The sequence below is a fragment of the Planococcus citri genome, chromosome 3 (assembly GCF_950023065.1).
Source record: "Planococcus citri chromosome 3, ihPlaCitr1.1, whole genome shotgun sequence".
NCBI classification, from domain to species: Eukaryota; Metazoa; Arthropoda; class Insecta; order Hemiptera; family Pseudococcidae; genus Planococcus; species Planococcus citri.
Genome location: NC_088679.1, coordinates 38,318,986 through 38,333,614, shown reverse-complemented (window position 1 = coordinate 38,333,614; position 14,629 = coordinate 38,318,986). Strand labels below are relative to the sequence as shown.

Sequence of the window (14,629 nt, the reverse complement as noted above, 5' to 3'; positions counted from 1 at the left end):
ATATTTCAAGATTATTAAAATGACACCATGCTTTTCTCATTTGGACTTATCATGTTCAATTCTTCAACTGCACTCGACTTGCCCAAAAAATGGCAGAAAGATTGAATTTTTCTAGGAAAAAAAATGCAAAATTTGCTTTATTAATAAGAAATTGAAACCAGATTAGCTCAAAAAGATATGAAAAAACGCACAACAAAAATATTACGAAAATCAGCATTCGAAAGCAGGCAATTAAAACGGAAGAAATCCAGTTTTTTCACATTTATTGACCCAAAGACCCCCCCCCCCCTCCCCAAAGTATTTCGCTGTATTATTCAAAATCGTTCTAAGAAGCTTAAATGTGATGTGGAGATTTGAATGAAGACTTGAAGGTGATTTTTAGGGGTTTTTATTTTCCAACACCAAAATTTCCATCCCTCCTACGCGTGAAAATTTTAATTTTGAAGCCTTTTAGAAGTTGTTTTCAATTGAATGTCCTCACTCACCGTCACTGGAATACATAAAAACTGTTCCAGAAGACTAAAATTGAAGTAGGTAACTGAAACATTAGTAAAAGTACACATTTGGAAGGTACCTACTCTGAATGTACCATTTGAATATTTGACTGCCTATCTCCACTTTCCACTTCTTCACAACTTGAAAGAATTTGGTCATCAATAGGCTAAAGTTCAGAAACCCTTAGTGAGTATTTATAATAATTTCCTGTGACAAAATTCATATATGTACGAAGACAAGCCTCCAAAGGGAAATCCGCTCAAATAAAGACACAGCGCTTTCCTCCCTTCGCGGAGAACGACCGAAGGGAAAATCACGCTAGAAAAGCATCACGATTTTCAACGTTGATAGGCAGTAAGCACCTTATACCTACATATATCAGTCGAACACCGAAATGAAAAAACTCTTCGTTTTCTTTTTTTTCAGCGATTCACCACACCCCAGCATTGCCCTTGGTTGAAAATAATACCGACGTTGAAAAGAAGTAGATGTTGGATAATGGTAAAAATCTCTTGCAGACAATGACAATCTTAAGATATAGAAAGAGAAAGGAACAGTCAAGATGGAGAAAGAGAAGAAAGTTATGTTTGCTGCTGTTGCAAAAAATCCTCCTCGACTCGAGATATTTTCCAGCCATAAGATGGCTTTCATGTTTACGAATTTGTTCGTCAAAGTAAACATATATTTCGCGTATACAATACGAGGCGGCGAAGCGGTGGATACACAAAGCACATACGCCAGTTTTATCCGCCTTCTGTATAAATCTCGAGTAACCGTTCGCGTTCTTCGTCTCAAAAAAGATATGAAATGTTGTACACAGTTTGCTGTCAAATTTAACCGGCACAAATGCTACAATATAAAACGTTTGATTCTCGTTAACGTCTTCTGCTGGTTGATTAAGTACGAAAACTTTCAGTTTTAAGATAAAAGCAACAGAAAGGCTTACCATAGACTAACACCTCTCTTTTGGATGGCATTTCTAATTTACAGTACACAGTGCGCTGACTGCTGCTACGTCTGTGTATGGTATTCATAGAATACTCTGGCTGTTGTTGTTGGCGTATTAGTAGGTGCCTCTGCCTACCTTACCTACGTATACAGACGTAGCTAGAGGTATAGCTGTATACAAGGTACCTACACGTTGAAGGTACTGGTATATTCAGCACAGGCACGACTGTTACACCAATATTGCGTCTTCTGTTTAATCCATCAAAGGATTATATTTTAAGGACGTACGATGAAATATTATATTCCAGATAAGATTTAATACGGTATTAATTCGGATAGCGAGTTAGTAAAAATGACAGTTTACATGTCTATAATCGTACTGCACATGATTAATGAGATAGGTGAAGTTGCGGATGAATAGCGTCGTCTTATATGTAGTATCTCTACCTACCACGTACTACATGCTACACATGTACATGTAGAAAGTATACCATATACATACAAAGGACATACGATGTACACCAAAATTCTGCATTCAAATGATTTCAAAACACTCTGGTTATTTTACTTGACTTAAACCGCCTCGCCTCCCTCATCCTACCCCTACCCTCTTCACTACCAATAGGTACCTAATAAGTGTACATGTACCAAGGAGTATGGGGTATCAGTGTAAGCTAATTTTTTTGCTCGCATCGCTACCTTTTCCAGTATATTATCTTTTCTTACATCGTTGAAAACTAATTTCCAACGTTAGAAAAGCTGTCGCACGAAACGCGTTTAACACTCGTGAGAATATCAATCAGGCCTTGGTGCGATACACGAGCGGTAATTAAATTTACAACACCGTTGTGTTCGTAATGCCGATAGCTAATGCGAAGCTTGCCGGCTAATTGTAGCGTGATTTTTAATTTATTCTCATTTGATGCAGACGACGAGAGAGCAACTAATACCCTTAAAATCCTCCAAAACCCTAATAGCGAAAGCAAATTACACAACGGCTTTTATCGAGATGGAATAAATCCCAAGACATTTTTTTCCACTTCCGATCTTCCCACTTAAGAAGAACGCGAGCGCCTTCTCGTTCGCTATAAATTTTAATATTAAATCACTTCATCGACATCCTTTCCTCATATAACAACCATACTACAAACATCGATGACAGCGAAACCGAGCAGTATACCGCGGAAATTTCCTCCCATCATCGTTGTACACTTACACGACGTTTATACCTATACTCGTGCTTATGTAGCCCAACTAGTCTTGCTTCGTTTTCATATTTTCCCATCATTATTCATTCAAATATCGATAATTCAACGTCGCAGAAATAGCAACTTCACCGAAGATACTTCAACAAGTGAACCAAATTCTACATTCAAATTCAATGCTAGCCAAATCGAATCTAAATGTAGTAGGTGGTAGGTAGTTATTTCGTTTATTCCATTCCAGGTGGTCTATTCCTCTCTTCTGGTTGATAATTCGGAGGTATTTCATTGTTTTCCATTTGCTGATGGAAACATACAACTGATTCAATTTTAAAACTGTTCCAGTTCCATCATTATTGAATTCAATCTGGACATTCGTCTCACACGAATGGGAATGGGTGTGTGGATAATACAGAAGTAATAAGAACTTAAGAAGTATGCATCTGTTTCATTAAGTAAATTTTTTACGCTTCAGTGGAACTGAGAAAATTAATGTTTTGTTGGATTTAAAAGTTGCCAACGTTGTTTGTAATTCACATATAAACATCTGAGCACTGTGCGAAACACATACTATACATAACACCTATGAAACAAGTAGGTAGATACTAGATAGATTTTACCTAACTATAACATTAGCCCTCTTATCCATAAGTTGACAAAATTTTGTGGTATACTGCTCATTTTGAGCACCTTTACTAACATATTTGCTTGTAAATCCAATTTATAAGCTTGCATTATTCTACGAGTAGTAAAATTGTCAATGAGGTCGGTGCATATAAGTAGGTGACAATCGGAGCAAATCGCAAAAAAAAAATGTCGGAGGATTTTGATTAAACTCAGTTGGGACTATTTTGAGTTGAAAGTCACTCAGAAAATTTTTTAGCTCCGGAGATGCCCTTGGAGGGGAGATATGAGTGCTCAAAGAGAAGACATTTTCGGAAGACTCGTTTTTTTTTTCACTCGAATTATTATAATTTCGGAAACAGAATATTTTTCTTGCAAGTTTCAATTCGACTCGTGCATTTAAAAAACTGAAAAAAATCGTGTTAATCTCACGACTTTTATTGAAAGAGGTAACATCATGGTGTATACTCTTCACTCTTAGATATACGTGCTAAATTTCACTTTTCAAGGTCAATTTGAGGAGGTTCCAGCGATGACACCAGTCGTTAAAAAAAGGCGTAAAAATTCACTTTTTTTGCACCTCAAAAGAGGTGGGAGGGAGGTCAAAAAGTCAAAACCATTGAATTTGACATGGGAAATTGTACATCTATATGGCACCTAGCTTCCGGATGTACATGTCAAATTCCAGCTTCCCAGGTCAATTTGTAGGGAGGAGGGGCATGACACAAATTTTTTCAATGCTGAATACCGGAAAAATCTGTTCACCCCCCCCCCTCCTCCTGAGTGCTCTAAGAGACTGATTTTTGGACATGTTGGACAACTTTTGATCTCCTACTGATTTTAAAATAAGGCCACCACCACTGAACCTATATTCCAAAGAGCAAATTTCGTTGAAATGCCTTTACAGCAGAAATATACGTAATGTATTTACAGTTCGGTAAGATCGAATCGGACCTGGGTAAAATCGATGAAAATGGACTTCTAGATCCCAAAACAGATTTTGTGAGTGGTCCTAACCTACGCAATCTTAGAATCTTAAAAAACCGTTGGGCCAATTTTTCTTTTAATCTGAGAAAAATCAGTATAAAAATACATTTAAAAAGTTTTAATTTGACTGCAAGTTTTGACAAAATAAACGAAAAATCGTGAGGTAAAATTTTGAGATTTTCTTCATCGATTTCTTATGTAGCGATTTAAAAAAAAAATCCAAGGAAAACCAGTGTTTTCAATGAAGAATAAGTTTTAGTACGTAAATTTCTACGAGGAGAGAATGAAGTGAAGGGAGGAGAAATATCTCTGATGCGCTTATGAAGAAGGAGGGCCCTTTAAAAATACCTACCTCACTCTCAAAATTACGAAATGAAAAGCCCAGTTTGAAAAAATTACAGACCATGAAAAAAGTGTTCGATAATTGGCAAAAATTAGAAAAATATTCACGTAGATGTTCCAACTTCACTGAAAAATGAAAAGAAACCATACGAATTTTTTAACGTCCAAGAACATACAAATACAATATATGTATAACTTGAATCATGAAAACTCAAAAAAATTATAAATTTCGGAGGTAAAATAGAAATTTAAAGTTTTTGTGGGACAAGTTTTTTTCAAAATAAATTTTTCATGATAGAAAAACTCTGAAAAAAATTTCTTAGCACAAACAATCAGAAATTTTATGCTTCATCAATCATCATTAATGTTGTTTTTTCATTTCTTGTTTTTTTTTGTTTTTCTGAAAGATCCCTAGTTTTGTTTTTTTTCAAAACAATGAATTTCTTGTGATGAAAAATTTGAAATTCTATGAGAAATGTTGTAGTTTACAGGACCTATGACGAAAAGTCATTGAAGAAATGCTGATGTGAAGGGGAAAAGGTGCATATTTTTTCTCTCCGGATGAAATTATGTAAGTATAAAGTCTTTTTGTTTTTTCTTGGCTAGTTCTGTCAACCACTGAAATATTGTAAATTAGGTATAAGAACGCTTTGAACCACCCTGTGCAACGCTGTATTTTTGCGCTTGAAACGAACAAAAAAATCCTAATAATTTAAAACGAGTTACTCTCATAAGAAAAAAAGATTAAAAATCGATAGTTTTATAGACGTTGTTGTATCATTTCGGAGCCTGTACGTTGTACATACATTCATGGCAAATTGGCTTATAGTCATTTTGGTCGAAATCAAAAATGAATTCGGCGCCTGTATCTTTACGAAGAGCATGCAAGAACCGGAGACAACGAACGTTGTGTTTAAGATTCAACAACTCCGAAGGCCTTAAAACGAATGGAAATTATTTATGGATACGTCAGCGAAAGCAGAGGGGAAAAAATTGAATAAAAAATACTTACTCTAGCACGCTGAATGTTTTTTTATTCCTTTAAAAAAATATTCGCGTTAGGTATTTTATATGAATTATATCGCGTTTCAAAGATACATACGTATAAGAAATGGTACGTAGACGTACAATGTAATGTACGATTATGCCTGGATTGTATGCGAACAGCAGAGACCAATTCGTGTTACTTATTATTCGTGGGAGAGCGCGTACTTCATACGAGCATTTCAATATTACGCATATACGAGTATACCTACTGTATATACCTACCATATACCTACTACTCGAGTAAAAAAAAAAAGGCGCGTAGTCAGCTCGTTACATGCAAAACATTTCAAAATTGTTGGTAGGGTTTAATTAAAATTTCATATATTAATTCTTGAAAACTTGTTGATTGTTCGGCGATAAAAGTCGCAGAAATGAACATCGCGAGATGCGGTAAATAAATGATGAAACTTAAAACGTAGACTTGAAATAATATAAAGGAACGCAGCATAAATTATGAATACCATGTTAATAGACTTTCGTTATGAGCGAACATATTCAAACACTCGGCTAATAGAAATCTTGAGTGTGTTATTGTTTCGTATAAGATTGTTCGCTCTTAAACGGGGAATACCTACGAACGAGGCAACGTGGTGAGGCGCCATCCCATTGCTCAATTTCAAACTGAAAAAAAAAACTTGTAGTAGTGTTTATTTTTTCGCATTTTTAAAAAAATGAAGTTAATTGTGTCGTCGAGTATCATTATGGTGGCGTTTGTAAGCAGGGTTAAAACATCTGAAACCGTCAAGAATGACGTAAAAAAAAGGGAAAAAAACTTTTGAGCCACAAATCTTTGATCTAAATTGGAATGAAAGAAAATAAGAGTCGAGTTTTTCGAATAATGAATACTTACCTACTTCTTCATCAATGTAAATTGTGAAGAACTGACTTTTTAAAAATGAATTCAAATGTTAACGAGGATCGAGCAAAATGAAACAATACGTTCACTTTTACAACTTCGTACCTTTTTGATTTTGATACTAAACGAGGAATTTTTATATCCGAAATGAAAATTTTCAAAATTTTTCCAGCTCTTGAGCCATTTTTTCTTGGAAATTTTTCGAAAATCGCAGTTTTTTGAAAATTATTTCACTGAAACCCAATTTTTAATTTTGAAAATCTTCTTCATCAATTTTGAACATTTTTATAGGGATTTTCGTTGCTTTAGCTATGCTTAATGTGGTCATTGAATTTTTTCACCAAAGAATTTTCTAATTTTTCTACAACAGAACTTTAATTTCTGCCATCTTCAACTTTGCAAAGAACACGTCTTGTAACCTTGAAAGTGTTCTAGAATCGTGTTCTTGTTCGGAGGGGGAATAGTGTCGTTTTCTTTGCAAAGTTAACAGAGTACAGTATTATAATTGCGAAAAACTGCGTTTCTCCCAAAAATGGTCTAACTAGGGAGATTCTATGGCTCTTATTTTCGAGCTCAGGGCTCTAATTTTCTCATAGAACACTTTAAACTTGAAAATGAAAATTTGTCCCCTTTTCAAAGCTAACGGAGTTCATGAAAAAAAACAACTTAGTCCGCATTTAAATTCACCAGAGTCATGTTATTATTGCTGCCTTTTTTTCGTTTTCATATTATTATTATTATTATTATTATTAGTATTATTCAAAACTAGAATCAATATTTAAGGACACGAGTGTGAAAAAAAAATGATTCAATAGTGAAAATAAACTCGACGGAAGCCTGTAAATAGAACCACAAAATGGGACACTTTTGGAGCACACAGCACAGCATAAAACTGTATAAAAAATCCGTCGCTCTGAATCGCAACTGCGAACTATCGAAAAAAAATATATATCGTATAGTCGTCATTTTTTACGAGCGATGAAAAAAAATGCTCGCTTACACACATACAGCTCGGCTGTCATCAAATAACATAATCCGCAGAACATACATGCCGGGGCAATTTAGAATAAACATAAATTGAAAAACGGTTACGAGGATACATGATTTGTGATATCTGTTAAGATAGGGCGATAGTATGTATTATTTTTCGAAAACTATTAATATTCGTCGACTGTTTGTTTGTCCAGTTTTCACGATATTTTTGTTATTTACCCTTCTATGCTTTTGGCGCAGCTTGGCGCATCGCTGTACCTTGGCTCATTCTAATCAGAACGGTCGCGCCGCGTCCCGCTGTTGGCCAAACTGTTAACGACAACCACTTTAAAAAGTAAATTATGTAAAACCGTTTACATTGTTTATTATACGGCAAAATATTTAAACGTTTTTGCCACGCGTTTATTTGCTACTCTAATAAAATTTTATCGTGTGCAAATACCGTGCGCTAAAATAATGACGTTTGAATTTGTCGAGAATATTCATCCCTTGAGGAAATACATATGTGAGTTTTGTTCAACGTGTACGTCGTGTACCTATATCTACTGTATTGTATGGCAGACAGCACACGATATACCTATACCTATCCTCTTATACTCTCTTCCAAGTATCAAGTTGACGTTATTTTTTTTCTTCTTCAATGTACATCGATGTGATCGATAAGTTTAATTTCTTTTTCGGGACGACATTTCAACAGGAAATTAACTTTCACAAAATAGACGTTGAATACAAATGTTGTCTTTAAACATTTCGCGTAGATATACGTTGTGTACTACACCACTTTGACCAAATCGAATCTCTTCAACGTTTCCCCTAATTAAATCATCCTTTTGTGTATCAAATATACGCGGAAATAGGCTTTCGCCGGGTTTCCTACCTTATTAAGCAGCTAGTTAACGTGTTCGAGTTCAGGTGTCAAATAATGGCACCCGTTGTTTTCAACTTCGCGCCGCCATCGTCATGTCACCATTTCGTTGTTATTAAGTTTCTTTTTCGCTAAGCCAGGTTATTTATTGCACTTTTCATTAATTAAAACTATACCTACTGAATGCCAGATCGGCTGTTTCGGCGGGTGATTTATAATATCGACTGCATTCTGTATTTGTACCCTCGTGAGTGGTGCTATTCATTAGGTGCCTTTTAAGCACTTTTAATATTCACGTTTCGATGGACTCTTTTTAAAGAAATAAGTATTAGCATGTCGAAATGAGTAATAATTACTACCTACATATACGAGTATTTTAAATCATCGTGAGGAGTCATTTTTCATCATTTTGAGTTGAAAGTCGCCCAGAAAAAAGTTTTTAGCTAAGAAAATGTTCCCGAAGGGAGAATAGATTCTCGAAAAGGGAGCATTTTTGAAAAAATCTTGGTTTTTTCGCTCTGGCTCCAACCCAACTATTTTGGGTAAAATAGTCTAGCTAATTCCAAGTACATATTTGAGATTCCACGTCGACCAAGGCTATTTCCATAAAAATCCAAAACCACTTCTAAGGTTTAATCGTGCTCTAAAAATTTGCAAATAAAAATTATTTCTTGGACATTTTTTGAAAATGTAGACAGAAATGGACATTATTTAACAATTGAGCCAAAAATGGTCACATTCTTGACTATTTTACCAAAGATTTCCAAAAATGAACGCTTTTTGACACCCCCCCCCCCTCCAAAAAAAGTAAACACTTTTTCACAAATTTCCAAAAATTGGCGCTTTTTGAATGTCTGGACAAAGGGTATTCCTGGTTAAGATAGGTGAAATGGCCCTGTTCCCAGATTTGGAAAATCATGATGGATTATTGTTGGGTACCTCCAATAAAAATTTTCGACCGGAATTTCCGCCCCCCAACCCACCCCCCTTGGTCAGTATAGCCAAAAAACGCGTTTTTTGCGCGAAAAATTCGGTATCCATGAGTGGTGGGGATAAAATTCTGGTACCACGCGGAATGTGTAGGGAAAGCCTGGGCCTTTCAACACGATTTTTCTCAAAAATTTTTATCATAGTGGTGGGGGTAAAATTGACAAAAGAAAACTTTGAAGCGCCACAGCTCCGAACTGAAGGGTACTACACAAAAACTGTTTTCGCCAAAATGTGTCTTTTTACTAGTACTTTCTTCCTACTAATCCATGAAATTGAAATTTTGTCTGCAAAAGGCTCATATTTGCAAAAAACCCTGAAAAATACGCGTTTTTCGCGTTTTTTTGCAAAATTATGCGAAATATGCGAAAAGTGTACAGAATAAAAAATGTTAAGCGTCGAATTTCACCCTAGAAAACGTGTTCAAAAGGTTGTCAAAACGCTCATCTACTGAGCTAAGCGCACGCACACATCACATCTTGCAGCAAAGTCATGAGATGAGGTATGGCACCTCACTGTGCACTATCTGATAAAGTGATTGTCACGTTGGTCATGTCACTACATAGTATGGGGCGAAAAATCGCTACTGCAAACTTGTCAAAAATTCCTGCTTCTGCCAAAATTATCAAAAAAGTCACATTTTTGTAAAAAATTATAAAAAAATTCTAACTTCTGTTGAAATTATCAAAAAAGCACTGTTTTGATCATAATTGTCGAAAATACATTTGCTTCTGAATGATGTTATCAAAATCCTAATATTTTTTGTAAAAATGAGCAAAAAAACCTGTTGTTGTCCAAAATTTCAAAAATTCCAATTTTTTGCCATAATTATCAAAAAATCTTGACTTTTTGTACAAATTGCCAAAAAAGCACATGTTTTATGCCAAAATGTTCAAAAAATCTTATCACCGGAATCATTGTAAAAAAGTCTCATTTTCGCCAAAATTGTAAAAAAAATTATTAAAAAATCCCAACTTTTGTCAAAATTTCTAAAAAAGGCCCGTTTTTTGCCAAAATTGTTGAGAAAATACCTTTGTTTGGCGTTATCAAGAAAGTCCTAATATTTTTTGCAGAATTGACCAAAAACTTTGTTAGTAGCCAAAATTTCAAAATTTCCTTCTTTTGCCAAAATGATCCTAAGAAAGTCCGTGTTATGTTTTTTTGCCAGAATTGTCTGTAAAGTTCTTGCCTAAATTGTGAGAAAAATCTCGTTTGCGTCAGAATCGTAAATATAAGTTCCTTTTTTGTCAAAATTATAAAAAAACTCCTAACTTTGTAAAAATTACCAAAAGAAAACTCCTGCTTTTTGCCAAAATGTTCAAAAAATCTTGTTGCCTAAATTGGAAAGAATTCTTGATTTTCCAAAAATTATCCTTTAAAAATCCTGTTTTTTGCCAAATCATTGTCAAAATTTAATTTTTTCTTAGTTATTTTAAAATAAAATAGATAAATTACATGCCTAGGTATCGTAAAAAAAACTTCTGCTTATAGCCAACATTTTCAAAACTACTGCTTTTTGTCAAAATTGTCTGCAAGTTCCACTTTTTTGACGAAATATTGTGGGCAAAGGCCTTTTGCTGCTGAATTATCCAAAAAATTCTATTTTATGCCAAAATGGTTAATAAAATCTCGTGTTAGCCAAAATAGATTGAAGATACAGTTTTTGAAAAAATTGTCAAAAAGTCCTAACGTTTATCAGAGTTTGTCTCAAAAGTGCTGCTTTTTCCATTTTTAAAATCAATACTTGTAATTTTGTAGGTGTTTTTTCTCTCGATTTCTTTTTCTATTCATTTTCTCTAGTTCTCTTTAAAAATAGAAAAATTCTTACCCAAAAAAAATGTTTAATCATACTTGTGAATAAAATGATTGGTACCTATGTTTATCACATCAATCTTTGGATAAGATACACAAAGTGTACTTTTTTTTATAGAATATGTAGTATGGGTAAAGGATCTTCAAAAATGCTAAAAAAAAATTATTTTTCAAACAATTTGTCCCATATGATGAATCAAGTTTTTGAATTTTGGTAAGATTTGTTGAACATGTATGTATGGTACCTATTGGATTTGAAAAAGATTTTGTTGAAATTTTTGAAAATTGAAATTAAAATCGAAATTTGTATTTTTGGCAAATACAGATTTTGAGTTAGATTTCTGAACAATTTTTGGGTAATTTGCCTATTCTTGGTAACTTTTTGTAAGTTTGACTTCAAATATTTTCATTTTGAAGGATTTTTTTGACCAAGCATTGTGGAAACGTGTTTAAAATGAGAAGACTGTGAAAATTATAACTGAATCGCTCTGACCTCAATTTGAATATTTTTGGTATTTTTTTTATTCAGAGAGCTCATGATTACAATCTAAGCTAACTTCAGTAGATGAGCGTTTTGACAACCTTTTGAACACGTTTTCTAGGGTGAAATTCGACGCTTAACATTTTTTATTCTGTACACTTTTCGCATATTTCGCATAATTTTGCAAAAAAACGCGAAAAACGCGTATTTTTCAGGGTTTTTTGCAAATATGAGCCTTTTGCAGACAAAATTTCAATTTCATGGATTAGTAGGAAGAAAGTACTAGTAAAAAGACACATTTTGGCGAAAACAGTTTTTGTGTAGTACCCTTCAGTTCGGAGCTGTGGCGCTTTAAAGTTTTCTTTTGTCAATTTTACCCCCACCACTATGATAAAAATTTTTGAGAAAAATCGTGTTGAAAGGCCCAGGCTTTCCCTACACATTCCGCGTGGTACCAGAATTTTATCCCCACCACTCATGGATACCGAATTTTTCGCGCAAAAAACGCGTTTTTTGGCTATACTGACCAAGGGGGGTGGGTTGGGGGGCGGAAATTCCGGTCGAAAATTTTTATTGGAGGTACCCAACAATAATCCATCATGATTTTCCAAATCTGAGAACAGGGCCATTTCACCTATCTTAACCAGGAATACCCTTTAGTAAAAAAAAAACAAAAAAAAACCAGAATTTTATAAGAAAATTTGGTAAAAAAAACAGGAGTTTGTTTTGGCATTTTTGGCGCAAAAAGAAGTGGATGTTTGTGGTGGGGAGGCGGTACAAAAATTATGGACTCAATTACAACTTTCAAAAATTGCCATGCCTCCAAAAAAGAAGTAACCAAAAAAGGCGAGCTTATCTCACAGAGAAATTTGCAGTGCCAACGCCTTCTTTTAATATCAACAAAAAATATCGTGCCAACACCTTTTTCTTGTTCTTAAACCACTTTTTATCGTTCAATTATGTATACTTATTTCCAATTTCCAATTTCAGAAAAGAAGAAGATTGTCAAATTTTTGGCGATTTTTCTTGATTTTTCAAAATATTTCCCCATATAAGGTAGAGTGGGGTAATTGCAAAAACGGGGTAATTGCAAAATTGCGACCTCATGCAAAAAAATATCAATTTTCTGGTTGTGCCAACTAGGGGGTGTCGAAGCAACAACCTTTACCTACATATTCACTTGGTCACAACTCGCGGGGTTCAACTTGTCGCTCCGTAGCAAACACTTTTATCAAAGTATGTTAAAATCACTCATAAGTGAGAGGTGTTTTTAAAAAAAATTCATATGAAATAGAAAAAACTGTCGATTTATCTGGAATTTTCACGATTTAGGGTCATGAAGGACTAAAGTTTAAGGTAAGAAATCGCAATTTGAAATTTTTTTTATTTTGGCCGTAAATTGCGTTTTTGCAACTACCCCAGAAAAAATCGACTCGGGGTAATTGCAAAAACGGTTTTTTTTTCATTTTTGCACTTACCACAAATATTTTTTTGCCCTAAATAACTTGAAAATGGTTTGAAATTACAAAAAAAAAAATAAACTTCCACGGTCACATGATGAGTTACACGTTAGAGAAGTGATTAACAGTTTTACTGAATTTTAAAATTATTGCTTCTTTTTAACGTTTTACTAATCTATTGACGAAAAATGTATTTCTATAACGAGTTTTTTACATAAAAAACATCAGAAATGATCAATAGTTGATTTTTTGTTCATTTTAGCGAGTTTAAAAAAAATAATTTTTTAACATTTTTTCACTCCCCTAAAATTTTTTTTGGGAAGTGGAAAAGTTATCGAATTTTTTACCGAATCAAGACCACGAATACATCAAAAGTTAGCAAATGACACGTAGAATACAGTGAGTGTGTTGAAAATACAAAAAAATAAAAAAAATATTGCCCATTTTTGCATTTACCCCAACATGGGGTAAATGCAAAAGTCGACTTTCAAATTTTAAAATTGCAATTTTCTCACCAAACTGTACAAAAATTTTACCATTGATAGATAACCCCCTGAAGTATAAGTGGTACTAATTTTAGCTTCATCCGTGCAATAGTCTGCTCACAGCGCCCTCTCGAAGTGTCACTAATCAAAAAGTGCTTTGCAATTACCCCACTCTACCTTACATAATATTCCTGAAAAAAACAAGCAATCAAAACCGAAGAGCATCATGCAGAAAAGAGGGAATGAAAAAATTATAAATTTTCGAAAAAAGTGATACAATACATATAATTATGAAGTAGGATAGTAGGAATAGAATTGTTCATTTTTGAAGACATTATCTTTTTTCATTACCTTTTCACGAAATTTTTAGAATCCTCTCAACTCACCCCTTACCCCTCTCATCCTTGAAAAAATCAACAACGTCCAATTCTTATAGGAAAATTTTGAATAAAAATAAAATGCGTATTTTCAATCATTCATGGGTAATAAGATAACATGTAGGTACCTATAGTAGGTACCTCTTTTTTCGAAAATGAACATTTTTCAAAAAAAAATCAATATCTAAGTATTTCACGTCTTTGGATTTTTTAATTTTTTATACTTTTTTCTTGAAATGGCTGAATTTGCTATTTTCACTACTTTCTGCACCCTCTTCTAAAAACCGGTTTACCCTGGAATCAAAACTGAGCTCCCAGGGTAGGGGCCCAAAATTTTGAAAAATTCAAAACGCATCAAAATTTAGATTTTGAAAAAATCAATTCTCATTTTAATAACTAGTAGACTCAAAAACCTAAATTAAACCTCAAGGGAAGGGGGTGTGCAAGTAAACTGGGTTGACAATGTGGCGTGCTTTCTCCATAGCAATGCGCCTTTTTTTAGTAGTAAATTTCAGCTCTTTTTAGCTGCTTTCCATTTCCTATCACTAAATTTTGTTTCCCTTTATCACTCTTCACTGTACCGCAAATCGAAATAATGAAAAAATAGCCAAACTACTTCCAAAATACTTCGTTAAAAATACATGAAAAATTGGTTAATATAAATACGC

At 34.0% G+C, this 14,629-nt stretch overlaps 1 protein-coding gene across 2 annotated transcripts in view; it reads right to left on the bottom strand.

The window, feature by feature from the left end:
- Positions 1 to 14,629, bottom strand: part of Dop2R (dopamine D2-like receptor) — a 291,956-nt gene that overhangs the window by 220,425 nt on the left and 56,902 nt on the right. The gene's annotated exons all lie outside the window — the stretch shown is intronic.